The sequence below is a fragment of the Protopterus annectens genome, chromosome 1.part0 (genome assembly GCF_019279795.1).
Source record: "Protopterus annectens isolate FY-2018-M chromosome 1.part0, PAN1.0, whole genome shotgun sequence".
Classification (NCBI taxonomy): Eukaryota; Metazoa; Chordata; order Ceratodontiformes; family Protopteridae; genus Protopterus; species Protopterus annectens.
This window is the reverse complement of record NC_056725.1, coordinates 1207672451-1207686684: the sequence shown is the minus strand read 5'-3', so window position 1 is coordinate 1207686684 and position 14234 is coordinate 1207672451.

The following is a 14234-nucleotide window of genomic DNA, read 5'->3' as shown; positions in this document are numbered from 1 at the left end:
TTCCCCATGCCTTTGTTATGAGTTGGAAGATGTCTGGGTGCAGCATCCATTCGTGTGCATCCATGGTAGTTCTGCTTAAGCTGTCTGCCAGTGCATTTTCCTTTCCTGGCACGAACTGGGACTGCAGTTGGATATTGAGTTTCAGGCATAGCTCCCATAGATTCATAGCCAGCCAGCATAGAGGGTAGGAGTGTGTGCCTCCCTGCTTGTTTATGTACCACATGACCGTGGTGTTGTCTGTCCTTATTAACAGGTGGCCTTGATGGAGGAAGGGTTTGAAAGCCTCGATTGCATGCATCACTGCCAGCATTTCCTTTTGGTTTATGTGCATGTGTAGCTGTCCTTGAGACCATAAGCCTTGGATACAGTTGCCCTTCATGTGTGCTCCCCATCCTCGGTCTGAAGCGTCCGTGGTGATGGTTTGTTTTGTTTTTGGTTTGTTGAAAGGCAACCCTCTGTTGAACTGGCAGGCCTGAGCCCACCACAGGAATTCCTTTTGAAGGCAAGGAATGATTGGTATCAACGTTTCCAAACTGTGACTGTGTTGAGACCATACACTCCTTAGGTACCATTGTAATTTTCTCATATGCAGCCTGGCCTGTGGTATCAGAATTATGCAGGATGCCATGTAACCCAGGGCCTGCAGGATTTTCCTTGCAGTAAGCTGAGCTTGTCTTGTCAAATTCATGAAGTAATCCGGAAGTTGTTTTTGTTTTTCTTCTGTGAGAAAGGCCATTTGGGTGGTTGTGTCTAGATCCGCACCCAGAGAGGTTATCCTTTGGGATGGAACCAGTCTTGATTTTTGGATGTTGACTGTGTATCCCAATGCCTGTAGTAGGTGGATGGCATAGGCCAAGTCTTTTATCAAATTTACCTTGTTGTCTGCTTGTATAAGGCAGTCACCCAGATAAGGGTAGATTTGAATCCCCTGAAGTCTGCAGTGTGCAATTACTGATGCCAGGCATTTCGTGACTACTCTAGGCGCAGTAGATAAGCCAAAGGGCAATGCTGAGAATTGATAATGCTCTGATTCTGCAAGAAATCTGAGGTGTCTTCTGCAGTTTGGTCGAATAGGGACGTGCAGGTATGCCTTCTTGAGATCTAGAGTCACCAGCCAAGACTCCTTGCCCAACATGGGAAGAAGTTGCTGTAGGGTCAGCATCTTGAATTTTGGCACAATGAGGTAAGTATTCAGTGCGGACATGTCGAGAATAGGCCTCCATTGATTTTCTTTTCTTGGTACAAGGAATAGTCTGGAGTAAAATCCTTGGCCTTGCTCTGAAAGTGGTACCTTTTCTATAGCTTTCATTTGAAGCAAGTTGTTGATCTGCTTTAAAGCCTCTGCCCTCTGATTTGGTGGTAGGTTTGGCATTCCGCTCTTTTGGCAAAGTGTGGAAGTGGAACCTGTATCCTTTGTCTATTATTTGCAGTGTCCATGTGTCCCTTGTAATATAATGCCAATTTTCCGAGAATAAAGAAAGCTTTCTGCCCAAGGGTGCTTCTAGTTGAGCCCTGGTGGGCGGAATCAGAGTAAAGTCATTGAGCCTGTCCTGGTGTAGTGGTTGTTGTTGCTACTGTTGCACTACCTCTCTGGTTGGTAGGCTGCCACTTGGCGGCCTCTGTAAGAGCCCCTAGATTGGCCTTTGCCTCTGGGGCATCTGTTCCTGCCTCTCTGGGCTCTGTCCGAGTCTGGAAAGGACCAATTCTTAGTAGGCCAGTTTCTGCTGAATCTTGGTGGTTGTACTTGTAGGAAATCCTTAACTGTTTGCACAGATTTTGCCTTTTCTTCATACTTTTTTAAGACCTCCTGAGCAGAGGAGCCAAATAAATTTTGTTTCTTCATTGGAGCATCCAGGAGTTTAGCTTTAACATGGTCTGGCAAAGATTGTTCCTTCAGCCAGGCATGCCTACGAATAACTGCCCCAGTCATAGCTGACCTAAATGAAGCCTCCAATGCATCATAACCACATTTTAAGAAATGATTACTAACCTGCTGTGAGTTGTGTACCAAATCCTGAAGGGATTTATGGTCAAGGGGCTCAGGAGAAGAAAGCTTTTTGTTCAGTTCATCTAACTAATACTCTTGGTACTGTATCATATGAAATTGACAATTTAGTGCCCTGACGGAAAGAGTTGCAGAAGTATATACCTTCTTTCCCCATCTCTCTAAAGCTCTAGACTCTCTTTCAGAAGGTAGAGGATTTTTGGCAGAGGCAGCCGCAACCCCTTTAGGGCCCAGAGTAATAGTTTCTGGGTCTGCAGAATGGGCTTTATACAGATGAAAATGAGAATCCGGGACCCTGTAGTATCCATCAGGTTTGGCAGGGGCCGGAGGGAGAGTATCAGGGGCTGTACTGACATCATTGTACACATCATCAATTACATTCAAAACAGGAGGTATAGCTAAGGGCCTATGCTGAGGCAAATGTAAAAAGGTCCTTAATCTTTTTCTAGAATCAGAGAAATCCTGACCTTGCCATTGAAAATGCTCTCTCATGCAGTGTAAAGTCTCACCAAAAGAAAACTCTTCAGGAGGGGAGGCCGAAGGGATAGATTCTTCTGCATCAGAATCCTCATAGGCGACTAAGCCTCCTCCTGGTGGTCTGACAACTCAGAACCATCCGAGGACTCATCTGAAGAGTGTGGGTCAGAAGGCTCAGTCCTGGGCCTTTTGTCTGGTGGAGGGTGAGAGGCCCTGTCTGGGTGAGGTTGTGAACCTCTAATTAAAGAAATAAGGTCCTCTGCAAGGCTGAGGATCTGAGAACTAGAGGAAGGCCTCTGGGATGTAGTCTTGGGAGGCAAAGCTTTAGAAAGTTTAGCAGCTTTAGCCCTAGAAAAGGCCTTAATGGACATGGAAGCAGGGGGCCTAGCTGCCCCACGTGCAGGAGTAGATATGTCCAAAGGTATGGTGTCGGACATATCCTGGGCACTGGTTTCGGTAGGTAGCTCGGTAGCCGACTCAGCCGGTGCCTCCCGGGCCACGGTGGTCGGTTGAGTGGATTCGGATGAAGGAATCTCCGAGGACTCAGTTTCGGCCGAAACCGAGACAATCATGGTAGGCCTTACAGTGGTTTCAGCCGAAACCACGGGCCGCGAGTGTCGGTCCTTGTCCTTCCGTTTTTTCACCAAATGTGATGTCGGAGTCTCCGACGGCATTTTATATGCAAAACTAGCCCCAAAAATTCCTTTGCAAACTCCGACCGATGTGTAAGAGTTCGTCGGTTGAAGGAAGCACAGGCTGAACAGGACGATACGTCGTGGTCTGGGCCTAAGCAAGGAAGGCAGTATAAATGGAAATCCTTATGAGGTATTTGTTTCCCACAAGTTAAACAATTATTTACTTTATCTGACATCGGCTGAGGCAAGAAAGAGTCCCCAACGGGGTACTTAGCTTTTTCGAAGTTTTCGGTAGCTGAAATCACTGGATCTGACCGACCGGCACTTGCGAACAGCTTCTGCTTCAGGCACCGCGCGGCAAGAAAGACTGAGGAAAATGGCGTCAGCTGATGCTTTTATACCCCAGACGCTCTGACGTCGGGGAAGGTGCGACATCAGCCGAGGCCAGACCCAGACTTTGGAATCCAGCGACCGAAGGGCTGCCTGAGGCAGGACAACCCATATGTTATGACTGCAGATGCATCCTTGAAGGACATCGTGGAATTGTTAAAGGTCAGTTGGTTAGGGCAGCTAGAATGTCTACTTTGGAGAATGACTTCGAAGATGAATGTGGAATATTGTATAATATGTTCTTGAATAGGGGATATCCATCTAGTCTCATTAATGATCTTACGAGAGAAGTAACATTTAAAAGACAGCAAGGAATATTTTCACCAATCCTAAAATATGGGATGGATGTATTACCTGATTCACCAAGCATCTGTTTAGATGTTAATAAACCAAATATTTCAAGTTATACATCCATTGAATCATCCAGTTCAAATAGTAGTGAATTTGATAAGGACTTTATAGGCACTAATTTCATCACTACATTTTCACAATATAAAAACAATCATCATTAAAAATTGGTCCTTTTTGTTGGACGATATCTCCTTGAAAGATATCTTGGGCTTGACACCTAATGTCACCTTTAGAAAAGGGAGAAATCTAAAGAACATTTTGGAATTTAAACAGAAAAACACTTATAGACATTACTGTGGAATGGTCAAGTGTGGGGCTTGTAACATGTGTAAATATATTTATGTCTCTGAATTTTTTGAAATTAATGGATGTAAATTTTATTTAAAAGATAAATTCAATTGTAACAGCAAAGGAGTAGTCTATCTAGCCCTATGTAACCAATGTCCCGCATATTACATAGGGAAGACTGATAGAATGGTAAAATGTAGAATATATGAACATACACATGCTATAGCAAAATTAAATCTAACAAACGCTTTGGCTAGGCATGTATCAGACTTCCCACATCATGAATTTAAATTTTTAGTGATAGAAAAAGTTTTGGATAGTGGGAGAGGGGGACCTGTTTCTCTACACTTAGAGGAAAAGGAACTTATGTGGCAGCTTAGGCTGAATGCTTCTGTGTTTCCTGGACTTAATGACACAGTTTCCATTATGAGTTTGTTGAAACTGAAGGCATTATTTCGTTAGATTACTGTAAATTATTTTTAGATAATGTATATATATATTTAATAAGTATATATATATATATATATATATATATATATATATATATATTTACATATTTTTAACATATTTCATATACATTAATTGTTTTATCAATAATATGTTTATTCTTTATATATCTATATTTTTTGTAATTCTTGATTGACAGGATGTGATGTCATGTTATTTTGTATATATAAATGACTGTTTCCCTTTGGTTTGTATCTGATGAAGTTTATCTAATCAGCATAAACGAAAGCGCTAATCCTACAAAGTTTTGGTGTCCTGAGTCGTGGTGTTTTTATTGAGTTTTTGGTGTTTTTTACCTTTTTCGTGTATTTTAAGCATTTGAGATTGAGGAAAGGAAGCAGGTGCATGAGCTTGGGTCGTCTGTTTTTTGTGTGTAGTTTGTACCCTGGGCCTTAGAAACTCGGTAGTTTTAGAAAGAACTGAATACGTGAAAGAAGTCTGTCTGTGTCGAGTATCAGTAGTGCAAAGTACTTCCTCTGAAGCCGGTGCCTGCTCAGCGCCTCTGGACCCATCCAAGGTAGAGACATCCACAGGATCCTTAGTCAAAGTCTCGCAGCATACCGGACTCCGAAAGGGACTCTGTAGCGGCCTGCGAATCCACAGAAGTGGGCATCAGGCGCTGTGAAAGCAACTCACTGAGGACCGGAGAACTGACTAGCTTAGCGGAAGTGTCATCGGCAGTTTTGGATCTGTGCGGTCTGTGTCTGTCTTTATTCTTATGTTTTTTCAGAAGATCAGTAGTCAGATGGCTTACCGAAGCCATAATGGAATTCAAGGACTGAGCGTGAAAATATCTAGCTACAATAAGGGCCTGACAACGTATAGCTCTGGAGTTGAACAAAGCACAAAAGCAACAGCGAGGGATGTCAGGGTCTGGGCCTAAACAGGTGATGCAGTAAGAATGGAAGTTTCGGTGTGGTATTTGCTTTCCACAGGTGAGACAATTGTTAACTTTTCCTGACATCGATTAGAGCAAGAAAAAAGGATCCCCAATGGTGTATTTAGCTTTAGAAGACTTCAACTTCAATTCAGAAATGAAAACTAAAGTAGCGGCCGACCGGCACTCATGTGAACTGCTTCTGCTTCGGGCTCCTTGACAAGAAAGACTGATGTAATGGTGTAGGCTGCCTGTTTTTATACCACTGACAACCTGACGTCAGTCCTGGAGCGACAGCAACTGACACAGAAATACTAAGCCTCTGGTATTCAGGCTACTCATGGCAGGATAACCCAAATGTGATGAGTGAAACACTAAGAACATCGGAGGCTTAATGCACAGAGCCTGGAGTTAGTGACCCTCTTGGCTGAAGTAATGGCCACTAAAAAGCAGTCTTCCAGGAAAGGAATTGAATATCACATGGACTAGCTGGTTCCAATGATTTTTGGTGTTAGGGACTGCTTACATGGACTAGCTGGTTCCATTGATTTTTGGTGTTAGGGACTGCTTTTCATTTACTGGAATACACCTTTTCATAGACAGTTTTTGAGAAGCTAAAATAATGCTCCTCACTGGGGAAGGAATCTTGGACTACGAAAGGATTAATGGAACTGGAGAAACCATGCAGTTAGGCGAAGGGTCCAGAGACTGGAAAATAAGATCCGGAATGGGATCTAGTACCCAAGGTGGATACTCCAAATGAGACCTTAGGAAGGAGAACCATGCTTGATGAGGCAAGAAAAGGGCAATGAGGAGGAGAGGGGTCTTTACACAACAAGCTTTCTGAAGGACTTTGGGTATTAGGGGAATAGGAGGACAAGCATAGAGGAGACCCAGAGGCCAATCATGAACTAGAGCATCCCTGGGTGACTCCCCTGATGGGGGGAATCACGGCAAAGTAATTGCTGCATTTGTGGTTGACTAGGGAGGCAAAAAAGTTGCAGCAACGCTGACCCCAATGGTCGAAGATTTGTCTTGCCACTGACGGATCCAGGGACCACTCGTTAGGACTGAAGATGGACCTGCTGTGTCTGTCAGGCCAACACTTTGGAACGCCAGGGTATATGAGTCGCAAGAAGAAAGCACCTGGAAGACCTCACCCATTCCCACATTTTCAAGGTGCCTCTGCACAGAGGATAAGTACGTTCCCCCTTGCTTGTTTATATGCCAAACAACTGCCATTTTGTCAGTCTGAATTGCTATAGTCCCCAGAGGGAGAACTCCTGAAAGGCTTGCAACATTAGGACTGCTCATCTCCAGGACGTTTATGTGCAATTTGGTCTCTGCAAGGGACCACATGCCTTGAACTGTCCTGTCAATGCCCCCCCACCCCAACAGGGAGGTGTTCGTGGTCACTGTGGCCTTGGGCAGGGAAGACAAAATGGTCTGCTTAGAAATAGGTTAAGAGAGTGAAGCCATCAAACCAATGATTCCTGCACACCTGAGTCAACTTTATCATGGACATTAGCCGAGACAGAATGGACCACTTGTCTGCCAAAATCCATTGAAGAATTTGCATGTGATACCAGTTGAGAGGTACCAACTGAATGGCAGCTGCCATCAAACCCAACGTTTGGAGAATAAAGTGAACAGATCGGCACACTAGCTCCAGCAAGAGAGAGACCTGATCTCGAATGAGCTGGACCGTGCAGGGAGGCAGTTATGCAGTCGACAAATACAGTGTCCAGATGGAACCCGATGAATGTACAGTTTTGTACCTACCATAAATGTAGATGTCCGATAGGTATGCATCTGCAGTCCTTACATATGGGTTGTCCTGCCTCAGGCAGCCCTTCGGTCGGCCAGATTCCAAAGTCTGGGTCCGGCCTCGGCTGATGTCACCCTCTCCCCGACGTCAGAGTGTCTGGGGTATAAAAGCATCAGCCAACGCCATCTTCCTCAGTTTTTCTTGCCCCAGATGCCAGTGCCCTCTAAGGAAGGCTAAATTTGGAGAGATGCAAAAAATTCCAAACATGCACAGTAATATAAAACAAATACACCATAATAGATAACCCCAGCTAGCTATAAGAGGGATAAGTACCCAGAAAATACCACAGAGGGGAAGGAGGGAGGGTAAACCTGACTGCAGATGCATACCTATCGGACATCTACATTTATGGTAGGTAACTGTACTATGTCCTTCAAGGATGCATCTGCAGTCCTTACATATGGGTATAATACCATAGCCAAGCTGGGGGTGGTAGGATCTAAGAAAGGGATGGTGTAGCTAAAATGCCCTGCAGGACTGCCATAGCAAAGCCTGCTCTGGATCTGGAATATAAGGGTAAGTTGTAATGCTTGGAAAATGTATGCACGGAGCTCCATGTAGCAGCTTCTAAAATGTCCTTGGTAGCCACCCCTCTTAAGAAGGCTGTGGAGGTGGCTGTGGCTCTGGTGGAATGAGGTCTAATGTTAGCTGGCATGGTTTTGCCATGAAAAGAGTAACAGAATCGAATGCAATTCCCTATCCATTTTGAAATTGTCTGTTTGGAAAGTGCTTTTCCTTGTACACCAGCAGCATATGCTACAAATAGCTGGTCAGATTTTCTGTAAGTCTTAGTTCTGTCCAAGTAGTAGCGCAACTGTCTGTGAATGTCCAGGGTATGCAGAAGTTTCTCCCCTTTGTTCTGTGGATTTGGAAAGAAGGTAGGCAGGTGAATAGCTTGGTTCAGTGAGACCCTGGATACCACCTTTGGCATGAATGAAGGATTGGTTCTCAGTGAAACTCTGTCCTGATGAAAAATAAGAAATGGTTGTACTGCCATGAGAGCCTGCAACTCAGATACTCTTCTTGCTGAGGCTATGGCCATAAGGAAGGCAGTCTTCCAAGACAGGAACTGTAGCTCTGAAGATGCTGCTGGTTCAAAGGGAGGTAGAGTTAATTTTTCCAACATGAAGTTAAAGTCCCATGTAGGCACTGGTGGTTTCCTTGGAGGATTGATGTTTTTAACTCCCCTTAGAAACTGCCTTAGGAGAGGATGAGAAAAGACAGGTGGATCAGTATTGTATTCTGCTGAAATTGCTGAAGCATGAATTTTTATGGAAGAGTATGAAAGGCCATTGTGGATCATTTCCGCCAAGTATTCCAGGATATGTGCCAAGTTCATCACTGTCGCATCTAGGCCCTTTGTGGTGTTCCAAGTGCAAAATCTTTTCCATTTTGCTGAATATGCCTTTCTTGTGGAAGGCCAGCGAGCTTTCATGATGATGTTCTTCACTGTCTTGGATAGCTTATCCTGGTGAGGAGTCAAGGTATTCTCCAGGCTGTCAGCTGCAAGGTTTTCAGGCTGGAGTGCAGAGTTTTGTAATTGTGTTGTGTCAGAAGAAGTGGCCATTGTGGTAGAGGCCACGGTTTTGTGCGTGACATGCTCCTTAACAGTGGGTACCAGTGTTGTCTGGGCCAGTCCGGAGCTATCAGAATCACTTTGGGCTGCTCTGTCCTGATCTTCAGTAAGACCTTGGTCATTAATGGAAGAGGTGGGAATGCATACACTGTTAGAGTATTCCAGCTGAAAGAGAGGGCGTCCACTTTCCATGCTTGTGGGTGGTATGTCCTTGAGCAGAATTTCTTCAGCTGATGGTTGTGGTGGGAGGCAAAAAGATCTATGTCCGGTCTCCCCCATGATTGTGATATCTGAAGGAAGATGTCTGGATGCAGCATCCATTCATGTGGATCCATGATATTTCTGCTTAGGCTGTCCGCCAGTATATTGTCTTTTCCTGGCACAAACTGGGATTGCAGCTCTATATTGAGTTTTAGGGAAAGTTCCCAAAGATTCATTGCCAGCCTGCAAAGAGGGTAGGAATGGGTACCTCCTTGCTTGTTTATGTACCACATAACTGTGGTATTGTCTGTCCTTATTAGCAGGTGTCCTTGGTGCAGGAAATGTTTGAAGGCCTTGATTGCATGTATCGCCACCAGCATTTCCTTCTGGTTTATGTGCATGTGCAATTCTTTCTGTGACCATAGTCCTTGGATGCATCTGCCCTCCATGTGTGCTCCCCATCCATGGTCTGAAGCGTCCATTGTAATGGTTTGGCTGATTATTGGTTTGCTGAAGGGCAGACCCCTGTTTGACTGGCTTGCTTGAGCCCACCACCGAAATTCCTTTTGAAGGCATGGAATGAGTGGTATCAAAGCTTCTAGGCTGTGACTGTGCTGCCACCATAAACTCCTTAGGTACCATTGTAGTTTCCTCATATGTAGCCTTGCTTGTGGAATCAGAAGAATGCAAGATGCCATGTAACCCAGGGCCTGCAGGATTTTCCTTGCAGTCAGCTGAGTTTGTTTTGTCAGTTTTTCGAAGTAATCTGGTAGTTGTCTTTGTTTTTCTTCTGTGAGAAAAGCCATTTGGGTGGTTGTGTCTAGCTTCGCACCCAGGAAAATTATCCTTTGGGATGGAACAAGTCTTGATTTGTGAATGTTGACTGTATATTCCAAAGCCTGAAGTAGGCGGATGGCATAATTCAAGTGTTTTACCAAAGTTTGTTGGCTGTCTGCTTGTATAAGGCAGTCGTCCAGATATGGGTATATTTGAATCCTGTGAAGTCTGCAGTGTGCAATTACTGATGCCAGGCATTTCGTGAATACTCTGGGCGCAGTAGATAAGCCAAAGGGCAATGCTGAGAATTGATAAAGCTCTGAACCTGCAAGAAATCCGAGGTGTCTTCTGCAACTTTGTCTAATAGGGACATGCAGGTATGCCTCCTTGAGGTCTAGAGTTACCAGCCAAGACCCCTTGCCCAGCATGGGAAGGAGTTGCTGAAGGGTTAGCATTTTGAATTTTGGCACAATGAGATAAGTATTCAGTGTGGACAAGTCGAGAATAGGCCTCCATTGTTTTTCTTTTCTTGGGACAAAGAATAGTCTGGAATAAAATCCTTGGCCTTGTTCTGTGAGAGGAACCTTTTCTATAGCTTTCATTTGCAATAGGTTGGAGATTTGTTTTAAAGCCTCTGTCCTTTGATTCGGTGGCAGGTTTGGCATGCCTTTTCTTTTTGGTAATGTATGAAAATGGAACCTGTATCCTTTGTCTATTATTTGCAGTGTCTATTTGTCCCTTGTAATACTGTGCCAATTTTTTGAGAATAAAGATAGCTTTCTGCCCAAAGGTGCTTCCAACTGAGCCCTGGTTGGCGGGGTCAAGGTGAAGTCATTGAGTCTGTCCTTGTGGAGCAGTTGTAGGTCCTGCACTACCTCTCTGGTCAGGAGGCTGCCATTGATGTCCTTTGTAGGAGCCTCTAGCTTGCCCTCTACCTCTAGCACACCTGTTCTTGCCTCTCTGAAATCTCTCTGTGTCTGGAAAGGACCAATTCTTAGAGGGCCAATTTCTGCTGAATCTTGGTGGTTGGACCTGGAGAAAATCTTTGACTATCTGTACAGATTTAGCCTTTTCCTCAAGTTTCTTTAAGACCTCCTGAGCAGTGGAGCCAAATAACTTTTGCTTTTCCAGTGGCGCATCCAGAAGCTTTGCTTTAGCATGATCTGGCAGAGTTTGTTCCTTCAGCCAAGCATGCCTACGTATGACTGCACCTGTCATTGCTGACCTACATGAAGCTTCCAATGCATCATAACCACACTGCAAGAAATGGTTGCTAACCTGTTGGGAGTTATGTACCAGATCCTGAAGTGACTTGCGATCTAGGGGTTCAGGTGAAGACAGTTTTTATGCAATTCATCTAACAAATACTCTTGGTACTGTATCATATGGAATTGACAATTTAATGCCCTCATAGAAAGAGTGGAAGAAGTATACACTTTTTTACCCCATCTCTCTAAAGCCCTGGACTCCCTTTCAGAGGGGAGTGGATTTTTAGTAGTGGCAGATGCAACCCCTTTAGGGCCCTGGGAAATAGTTTCAGGATCAGCAGAGTGGGCCTTGTAAAGGAAATGATGTGAGTCCGGGACCCTGTAGTACCTATCGGGTTTGACAGGAGCCGGAGGAAGGGAGTCAGGGGTAATGCTAGACTCAGAGTACACATCATCAATGACATCCAAAACAGGAGGAATAGCCAAAGGTCTACGCTGAGGTAAATGCAGAAAGGTCCTTAATCTCTTCCTGGAATCAGAGAATTCCTGGCCCTGCCATTTGAGATGCTCTCTCATGGAGTGAAGGGTCTCCCCAAAGGACAGCTCTTCAGGAGGGGAGGCAGAGGGAATAGATTCCTCTGCATCAGAATCCTCGTAGGCCATAAAGGCCTCCTCCTGGTAGTCTGAAAGAACAGAGCCATCTGAGGCCTCATCAGAGGACTGGGGATCAGTGGGCTCAACCCTGGGCCTTTTGTCTAGAGGAGGTTGGGAGCCCCTGTCCGGATGTGGCTGAGAACCCCTAATTACAGAAATAAGGTCCTCAGCTAAACTTAGAATCTGTGAACCTGTAGTGGATCCCTGAGGAATAGCCTTGGGAGGCAGAGATTTTGGCTGTTTAGCAGCTTTAGCCCTAGTGAATGCCTTTATGGACATGGATGCAGGAGGTCTGGCTGCTCCACGTGCTGGCGTAGTTTTGTCTAGAGAAATGGTGTCGGATGTTTCCGGAACACCGGTTTCTGAGGGAAATTCTATAACCGACTCAGCAGAGGCCTCCGGGGCCGAGGTTGTCGGTTGTGCGGTTTCGACGGTCGGAAGTAGCAAGGACTCGGTTTCAGCCGAGACCGAGACACTCGCGGTAGGCCTAGGCATGGTTTCAGCCAAAACCACGGTCCACGTGTGTCGGTCCTTGTCCTTCCGTTTTTTGATTAAATGAGTAGTCGGAGTCTCCGACAGCATATTGTAACAGTAACTAGCCCCAAAAAATTCCTCTGCAAACTCCGCCCGATGCCCAAGAGTGCGTCGGTTGAAGGAGACATAGGCTGTACAGGCCGAGACGTCGTGGTCTGGGCCTAGGCAGGGGAGGCAGTAGGAATGGAAATCCTTATGAGGTATTTATTTCCCACAAGTTAAGCAATTATTAACTTTAAGCGTTTGATCTGACATCGGCTGAGGCAAGAAAGAGTCCCCAACGGGGTACTTAGCTTTTGAAGTCTTCGGTAGCTGAAGTTACAGGAGCTGGCCGACCGGCACTTGCGAACTGCTTCTGCTTTGGGCACCACATGGCAAGAAAGACTGAGGAAGATGGCGTCGGCTGACGCTTTTATACCCCAGGCCCTCTGACATCAGGGAGAGGGTGACATCAGCCGACGCCGGACCCAGACTTTGGAATCCGGCCGACCGAATGGCTGCCTGAGGCAGGACAACCCATATGTAAGGACTGCAGATGCATCCTTGAAGGACATCTTCAGGTTTTGGCTTGGAATGAGATTAGACTGGGGAAGATTCACCATGATGCCTAGATGCTGGAAAAGGCTGAGGCCATACCTGGTGGCCAGTGATAGTCAATGCCTCATGGGATACATGAAATGCAAATCGTCTACGTATGGAAAAACCTGGATATCTTGGAGACAGAGATGAGCTGCCACCGCTGCCATACATTTAGGAAACACACGGGGGTCTGTGGTGAGTCCAAAGGTCAGGACTCTGAACTGGTAATGATTGGCCCTAACCAAAAGTGTAAATGTCTCCTGCAGCATCTGTCAATCGTTATATGATAGTACACGTCCTTGAGATCCACCCAGCACATCCAATCATACTTGAGCAAAAGAGGCAGAATGGACTGAACAGTGATCATCCAGAACCTGGACTTGACAGACTCAGCTCGCTTTAGTCCAGAATTGGATGCAGGTCCTTGGTCTTCTTTGGCACCAAAAAGAAATGAGTAAGTTCCAGATCCTCATCCTGTTGGGACCACTTGAAATGCTCTTTTTTGAAGGAGGTCTTGCACCTCGAGATTGGACAATTCCCTTTGGCAGGGTGGTATGGATGGGAGAAATTTCCAAATTGGAGGGGGCTGGGAGAAGGGAATGGAGTAACCCCTAGAAAGTACAGTTGTGTACACTTACCATAAATGCAAATGTTTGAGTGTGTTCACTGTTGCAGTCATCACATTTGGGTTATCCATACCAGGGTAGCCCTTGGCCAGCCCGAATACAGTACAGATGTGTACACTTACCATAAATGTAGATGTTAGACTGTATTCACTGTTGCAGTCATCACATTTGGGTTATCTACTTGCAGTAGCCCTCAGTCGGCCTGATTAACAAAGTCTTGGGTCCTGCGTCAGTTGCTGTCTCTTCCTCTATGATGTCAGGGGTATAAAACATGCAGCCGACACCATTACATCAATTTTTCTTGCCCCAGATGTCAGGTGACCCCCTAATGGGGAGCAATTAAATATATAAACATACAAGGTTATACCTTCAACAAAAAAGCAAATACACCAAATAGCTTTTAAGCATAGTAAAGGAGAGTAGATGTATAGCCAAAAGAAGTCAGGTGGCTGGAGGGAGGGTAACCAGGACTGCAACAGTGAATACACTTGAACATCTACATTTATGGTAAGTGTACACAACTGTACTATGTTCTTCATGTTTCACTGTTGCAGTCATCACACATTTGGGTGTATTCCCAAAGCTAAGGATGGGAAGAGGAATTTAGATAGCATTAGGAACAGCTATAAGGCCCTGCAAGACTGCAGTGGCAAAGCCAGCTCTGGACGTACAGAAAACTGGCAAATGGTAATGCTTGGTGAAAGTATGTACAGAACTCTAG